General features: G+C 38.5%; 1 pseudogene; it reads left to right on the forward strand.

The window, feature by feature from the left end:
- The first annotated feature begins 7,573 nt into the window (after window positions 1–7,573).
- On the forward strand, window positions 7,574–8,214 carry LOC113835214 (annotated as a pseudogene).
- The last annotated feature ends 409 nt before the right edge of the window (window positions 8,215–8,623 follow it).

The following is an 8,623-nucleotide window of genomic DNA, read 5'->3' on the forward strand; positions in this document are numbered from 1 at the left end:
GTTTAAGGTATCTGTTTTAACACAGCTGTCACTGAAGATACAGTTACTCTTTTATATGACTTGATGTTTAAAACATGAGGCAATGAAGTACAGCTCTTTTGGAAAAGCCCTCCTGCTTTACCACGATTCTGGAATTTATTCTTACAATAATTGATATAGTTCTAGTGACTCTATGTAACCCATTGACTTGTAGTTTAGAAAAGCTTCATGGAGCTCTGATTAGATCCATACTGTTGAAAAAGAAGCTTCCAACTAGAAGGGGGAGGGGGCTGACAAGGTCTATTTGGAAAGGGATTTAGAAGGAGTGAATTCATAAACAGAATAAGGAAGTAAACGGAGATATTCTTGATAAATAACTGCATCCAAATTCAAATCATAGCTTCCATGTGAATATAAAGATGGAATTTATGGCATAACATCAACCATGGTGCCAGGGAAGGGTTGAGGAAACAAAGGTAAAAATAAAGGAAGATGCCAGTGCAGACATCTCTTCTATGGTACACAGTTTCTATAAGGAGCTGGAAGGCATAAACAGTAAATCAAGAAGTTGAGAGTAAATTGTGGATAATGAGACAAGACAGATAACATGAAAGAAATAAAGCCACAAAGCAATCAATATAACATAGCCAGGAAGTTCCAGAAACATGTTAGTTGAACCTGTTGAAGCCAGAAATTTCTAGCAAAGTACAGATAACAAGGAATCATTTCTTTATGTTATGCTTCCTTGTTTGTAGAATTGTTGAAGTTCTGATTTAATTGGAAAATGCAGCAAAAGAGTTCAGCTGATTCTCTTGTGTTTCTGTATCTCCTTTTGTCCTCCTATCTAGTGTTCCAATAATTGTCCAATTGTACCTAAATGTATGCTTTCTCTGGTATCACACACTGGCTTTAAAATGCAAGAGTATAGGTTTAAAAAGAAGTCAGCCACTAGAGAAATGTCCAGAGATCTACAAGGTGACACCAACTAACCTCTAAGCAAGAGTGGAGAGGCTACCTTAAATGCCCTCCTCCACTGATAATGAGATTGATGACTGACTTATATGTTATCCTAGAGCCTTCATCCAGCAGCTGATGGAAGTAGAAGCAGATACCCACAAATAAACACTGAAATGTACTGGAATCCAGTTGCAGAGAGGAGGAGTGATGAGCAAAGGCATCAAGACCAGGCTGGTGAAACCCACAGAAACAGCTGACCTGAACAAGGGAGAGCTCTTGGTCCCCAGACTGATAACCGGGAAACCAGCATGGGACTGATCCAGACCCCATAAATGTGGGTGTCAGTGAGGAGGTCTATCGGTCCTATTGTAGTAAATCAGTACTTATCCCTAGCATAGCAATGGACTTAGCGAGCCCATTCCACATACAGGGATACTCCCTCAGCCAAGACACAATGGGGGGGTGCCTAGGCCCTATCCCAAAGGATATGATAGATTCTTAAGCCCCCTATGGAAGGCCTCACTCTCCCTGGGGAGCAGAAATGGTATGGGTTAGGTAGGGTGTTGGGTGGAGGGTAGGGGAGGAGGGGAGGGAGAGGGAACTGGGATTGACATGTAAAATGATCTTATTTATAATTTAAATTAAAAATGGAGAGAAATAAATAAATAAATAAATAAATAAATGCTCCTTGATTGGGCCAAAGTAGCAAGTGACTGTGAGAAAGTGCTAATGGACTTAGTCTGCTTTAGTTTTGTTTTATGTTTGTTTGTTTACTTTAAAACTTAAGATCTTGAAAAGATACATACAGAAACCTAACTGAATGAGGTTAGATAGATTATATAACTAGGTGATGATTAACTTATTAAGCCTCAATTTTGTTAAATTTGAAGAACTTCATGCAGGCACAGAGAGTAAAGAATACTTATAAAATGAATTAGGAATTTGTGATCAAGCAGAGACTGCACACTAAAGATTTTGAGTTGCAGGTGGAAGAGTTAGCAAAGAAGCAAAGAGCTTGCTTTGCAAAAATGAAATCTGAGTTTGTCACCCCCAGAACCCAAGTAACAAGCCCGATGGAATAGAATGTGCACCTTTAATCCCTGCCCTAGGAGGCCAGACAATCTAGACCAATTGATGAGTTTCAGGTTCATGAGAGATCCTGTGTCAAAAACTAAGGTGGAGAGTGATAGAACAACACACTCAATCCTGACCTCATCCCTGCAGGTATACACACCAGTGTGTTTACCTCTGAACATGAATACAAAGATGATTTTCAGTTTTCAAAGATAATAGGATATTAACTTTCTGTAAAACATAATATGGAAAAGAAATATCAAAGTGGAACAGGTTCATAATTGAATGAAAAAAAATAATGATGCTGGAGAGATGTCTCAGAGGTTAAGAAGACTTGCTGTTCTTCCAGAGGACCTGGGCTCAGCTCCCAGAACCCACATGGCAGCTCTTAACTGTGTAACTCCAATCATAGGGATGGATTTAACACCCTCTTCTGACCTCTGTGGGCAGCAGGCATGCATATACTACATAAACATGCACACAGGGCAACATTCATAGCAAGCGAGCAAGCAAGAGAGAGGGAGAGGGAGGGAGGAGGGAGGGAGGAGGGAGGAGGGAGGGAGGGAGGGAGGGAGGGGGAGGAAGGGAGGGAGGAAGGAATGAAGAAAGGAAGGAAGGAAGGAAGGAAGGAAGGAAGGAAAGAAGGAAGGAAGGAAGGAAGGAGAAAAATTAACTGGATGTTTTAAAAGTGACAAATAAATTCTGAAATAATCTTTCAGTGCACAAAAATAATTAGCCTCATGAAGACAGTACTTTACTTTGATGTTGTTAGTGCCATAGAATCCATTTCTATACATTTTTAAATTGGTAGATATATAAGTATTACCTGTTGATATCAGACTTAGTGGTAAAATGGTAAAAAATAAAATAAATATTTTATACATACACATAAACACATCTTTTATGCAATTTAGAGTATTATTTCTGTGTAAAGATAATATAGAGATATTTATTTCAAAAAATATGCACAGAAAAAAACACTAAAGAAAGAAATAGAATCATTTTCAACAGAAGTCATGGCTAAGACTGCCAAGTGTATTTGGGACTTCCATAAGGGCTGATTTCAATGAACCATCTCAGAGGCTTAAGGAGTAGTCTTGAAGCTGTACTTAAACAATGAACATTGTTTGTTTGTTTTACTAACTCAGCCCTTGTGAGCTCTAGCACTCATCCTCATCCACACACTTCAAGTCAAGGCTGATGAAGATGCTAACTATTATACCCCTAGTGACATAAATGAGTCAGAGAAAGTGTAACAAGCAAACTGCAAGGTTTTTTCAAGAAGGCAGCACTCTCTGCACTGTGTGCAGGTTATTGCTTCTCTCAGAGTAGCCAGGTCTTAGTGCTACTTAAGCTGCATTGAAGTCTTGTGTTATATGACATGTTTCACAGTGGCCGAGAATGTAGGACTAAATGAAGGCAAGTATACATTGTCTGTTTGTAGGAACATCTATTGTGCTTTTGGAGAATCAAGACATGTCAGGGAAAATTAAGCTGTAGGACTACTGATCTAAGGGTGCAGAGAAGCAACTTTACAGTTCATTGAATATCTTGAAACTAGCCCTTCATTCCTAACCAATGAGAGCAATCTCCTAGCCTCAGAGAAGCAGACAAATGCCTAGGATGGGCAACATACTTACACTCTTGAGTACAGTTGAAGTTTGCATTTTCTGAGAGTAGATATGGTGGATGCTTACTAAACTGTGAAGTGACAGGAAGGCTCGTTGCATGTACAGTAATACCAAGATCAAATATTTCACACAATATGTATAGTATGTAAAATATTTACCTGTATGTAAATATCACATTGTACCTTTTATTTTCACAGCTCTAATCGCTCTTATTAGATTCATGAAATAACAGATTTTTCAGAAAATTTAGTAAGAGAATACACTTTATCATAAAAACACGCGTGAGTTATTAACTCCTTGACTCAATTTCAACCCATCTCCACCTGGAACTCCGAGCCCTGCGCTGTCATCTTTGTTGCTTAACTCTTTCTTCTCACTCCTGATTGCACAGATGATATATATGTGCCTTGTCTGGCCTTGTGGTGTGCCTTCCACCCACACATTTTTAGATGTGTACATGCCCTCTTTAACCAGATCTCAGAAGGTGAAAAACAGACAAGTCCATTATGTCTGTTTCATTCTTTCTCATATACATGTATGTAAATTCTGCTATATATGACAAGAACTATAAAGTAGAGCAAACAAATGAAATGAATTTTTTGTTTGCTAGCTCCTTTCCCAAGCCTTCCCCTTCACCATCACCCATAGCACAGTTGACAGGAAATTATCCAAAAGTACCTAGTTAAAAAAACTATAAAGCCCGGGCGTTGGTGGCACACGCCTTTAATCCCAGCACTCTGGAGGCAGAGGCAGGAGGATCTCTGTGAGTTCAAGGCCAGCCTGAGCCTGGTCTCCAGAGTGAGTGCCACAATAGGCTACAAAGCTACACAGGGAAACCCTGTCTTGAAAAACAAAAACAAAAACAAAAACAAAAACAAAAACAAAAAAAACTATAAAGATATGAGGAGGTGGTAAACAGGGAAACAGCAATAAAGCTATCAATGGGAATTTCACAGTAGAGTAATTATATAATGGAACACATTAGGAGAAGATATTTCACAATGAAATCCTAATTAAAATATGGCTCCCTGAAAATTCAAAGGCAAGTACCAATGGCTCAAAGTAGAATTTTTAAAAGGCATGGAGAGGATGAAGACTCAGAATACCTCAGGAACAAAATGTGAATGAAGAGAGATGAAAATTGGAAGAAAGGAAAAAAAAGAAAGACACTCTGAAGTTGAGAGCCGTAATAAAGGTGTTAAAAGGCAGACACCAAAGCAGATGGCAAACAGACAAATGAGAAAAAGATGTGAGAAAAGAAAATATCTTCGCACAGTCTGAAAGTGAGGCCAAAGAATATTCTCATTGCTCATAATTCGTTACCTTTGCATGACCAAAGACATGCAAAACAAATAAGATGGTACCAAAGCTATAAAAAGGACCAAATAAAATCCAATGAAAATGTAGGGCTATATTAAACTAGTGGTCTAAACTCTTCACAAAGGGATTCCCTATCAAATCAAGTAACTGATAACTTATGTTCTTAAAACAAAGAAAAGTCAGCAAATAAGCGAATAAACAAAGCACTTGGTGTCAAAGAAATTAGAGACAGTAGGCTAGAGGACAACGTTGTAAATGCTGAACTCACTTATAAAAGGGTAAAGTTCAGAGGACTCAGAAGTGAAGAGACAAGGAGCAGAGCTGAGCATGAGGAAGGAGTGTGTGAGCTATTTAGGACAGCTGCCTCAGAGAAACTAATGGAGTAGATTTCCACCTTCGCATAACTGAAGGGAGTAGACCGTGCAGCCTTCATGATGTAGACTCTACATAATTGTATTATCTAAGAACTGATTCTTATTGGACAAAACAGGATAGAGCCTGAGAGTTACAAGTCTGAAATTTGGGTCCAGATCAATAACAACTGCAGGTTCCAATAACTATCAAGCACAGAAATTGATCTAGAAGCTGATTATCAAACAGCTCTAAGAGGTTTGTGTGCAAACCACAAAACAAGCTTGAAAAGCTGTTCTCACAAAATAGTCGCCACACAAACATACATACATACACACACACACACACACACACACACACACACAGAGAGAGAGAGAGAGACAGACAACCTCTACTAAATATGAGTTGTAACTTAAAGAGTACAGGATTCCAACGGAGGTTGCTATGTCATGTTTAATCTCCTTTAAATGCATCTGCTCATATTTGGGAAAGCTGGCAACAGTAGAGCATTAAAATTCCTATCAGCAAGTAGTTGTTTTTCTTGAGGACACAAAGAGAAAGGTTATATCTAACAACTGAGAATGTTCGACAGGAGTTACAATACAGATTTCCATAGTAAAGAAAATCAAGAAAACTTCAGATATCCTGTTAGAATAAGACATATTAAGTGACAGAATCAGGAGGAATGTGGTTAATAAGACTAATGTAATTACTATTAAAATAACAAAAACAGTAGGAAGAGAATAAGACATGAAAGGGAACAGGATTTTTGAAATGAAGAAAATAATATCTATATTAAAGTATATAGTAAACAGATATAGAGATATTTAGAGGAAATAATAAATGGGTTACTGATAAAATTAAGCAAATATAAAAATAATGCAAACTTGAAAATAATTTAACTAAAAATTGCAGAATGTAGCAGAATGTATAAAGACAGGACACTTTTTTATTAGCTCAAATTAAGAACAAGCTTGTTTCACATGTCAATCCCTTCTCCCTCTCCCTTCCCTCACCCTCACTCCTCCTCCCCCACCCTGGCCTACCCCCCTCCACTCCCCAGGCAGGGTAGGACCCTCAACAGGGGCTCCTCAAAGTCCACCACATCATCCTTGGCTGGGTCTAGGCCCTTCCCCATGTGTCCAGGGCAAGAGTGCATCCCTTCATGTGGGATGGGCTCTCAAAGTCCCTTCTTACACTAGGGAAAAATACTAATCCACTACCAGGGGCCTCCTAGAGTGCAGAGTCCTCCTCATTGACATCCACTTTCAGGTGTCTGGATCAGTCCTGTGCTAGACACCCAGGCCAGCTGTTTCTGTGGGTTTCTCCAACCTGGTACCAACCCCTTCGATCTTCATTCCTCCCACTCTGCTACTAAGTTCCAGAGTTCAGTTCAATGTGTATCTGTGGATAAGACAGGACACTTTAAAAGAAGGTTAAGAGGCATAGGATAAGTCACCACAAATAAACGATCAATTGGAAATCCAGGAAAAATTAAACTGAGTAAATGAAATGTAACATTTAAGGAGGTAATCATTGAGCATTCGCCTGATGAAATGCACTAATTCTCAGTCTCACAGTCACAACTTATAATTATATTGGAGAACAGAAACTAATATGTACACAGATGACAGTAGAAGAAATATCTTAAAATTAACTGAACAGAATATGCTGTATTAAAATATATTTTCAACCAAAAAGATAAAAATAACTAGAAATAAATAATACATTTTCTATAGATGGATGTCATTTACACTGATAACCATTTTTTAAAATTAATTCCCAGATGTAGGAACTAAGCAATACTCCTACAAGAGATTGTTGGAGTCTGGAGGCTACCCTCTGGGTTTCCAGGTTTTTGTGTGCAGGAACAAGGAATTGGAACAGGATTCTTGGGAAGTGGTAGAAACAGAGACAGTCTATTAATGGGGAAAAGTGATTCTGAGATTAAAAGTGGGTTTCACTACAAAAAATTGCCAAAGACTCAATGGCCTTATGCCAGAATCTCATGACCATTTCATGGGTTATTTACACAGCCTCTTCCCCCGTGCACACATTTTCTGTGCAAGCTCTATTTTGTTACATAGACTAAAGTAGTAGAGGTGAAGTTTCAGAGTTTGTCATTGTTTTGTTTTGTTTTTTGAGTATTCTAGCTTTGATGCCTCTTGACACCCCTCTCTACTGTACTCTCCTGCCTCAATATATTTAAACTGAGAGGATGAAATAATAAAATGCAAAAATTTTTCAAAAGTGAGAGAGCCTTCGACTCCGGACCCCGGCGCCATGCCGTCCGAGAAGACCTTCAAGCAGCGCCGCAGCTTCGAACAAAGAATGGCAGATGTCCGGCTCATCCGGGAGCAGCACCCCACCAAGATCCCAGTGATAATAGAGCGATACAAGGGTAGAAGCAACTGCCTGTCCTGGACAAAACTAAGTTCCTTGTACAAGATCATGTGAACATGAGTGAGCTCATCAAGATTATTAGAAGGCGCTTACAGCTTAACGCCAATCAAGCTTTCTTCCTCCTGGTGAACCGGCACAGCATGGTGAGCGTGTCCACACCCATCTCTGAAGTGTATGAGAGTGAGAAAGATGAAGATGAATTTCTGTACATGGTGTATGCCTCCCAGGAGACATTCGGAACAGTACTGGCTGTGTAAGACTAGAACAATGCCTAATGTTTGTTAAGCCCTTATCAAAGAAAAAAGGGATGTTACCAGCAGACGCTGGTCAGCTTACCATTCACAGATCAGAACATAGGCGCCCACCTAGGGTGTTAGGAACTGTTTGTCAGCAAGAAACTGAGCTTCATGCAAGCGCATTCAGCTTGGAAACTCATCTAAACTAGGCTCTCTTGTGTTCAAACTATAGAAGTTTAAAAAATAAAATACTTTGCATCTTAAAAAAATTTCAAAAGTGAGTGTAAAATAAATAAACATTTTGATGTACAATAGCTGAAAGGATTTTCTACTAATAGTTTTTACTGTTACTCAAGAATGTGTCTCCAGAATGAGGATATTCAACACAAAAGGAAGAAAGCAGGATGATATAATAAAGGTAGGATTTGGTAAACATGAAAGTAAACTTAAATGAAAAACATCCACAAAATAAAATGTTTAGCAATAATTAATGACTCAGCAATATAAATGATGAATATAAAACTCTTGAAAACAGTAATTTGTATAGAAGGCATAATCGCAATATATTTGAGATAATTGTCATATTTTGCCTGTTTTTTATGTAGAGAATGTAACTCATATGCAGACATAGAATGTATTTTACCTTAGTAAAGAGATAAGGTCAAAAGAAGA

The sequence above is a fragment of the Cricetulus griseus genome, chromosome 4, assembly GCF_003668045.3.
Source record: "Cricetulus griseus strain 17A/GY chromosome 4, alternate assembly CriGri-PICRH-1.0, whole genome shotgun sequence".
In the NCBI taxonomy this organism is placed as follows: Eukaryota; Metazoa; Chordata; class Mammalia; order Rodentia; family Cricetidae; genus Cricetulus; species Cricetulus griseus.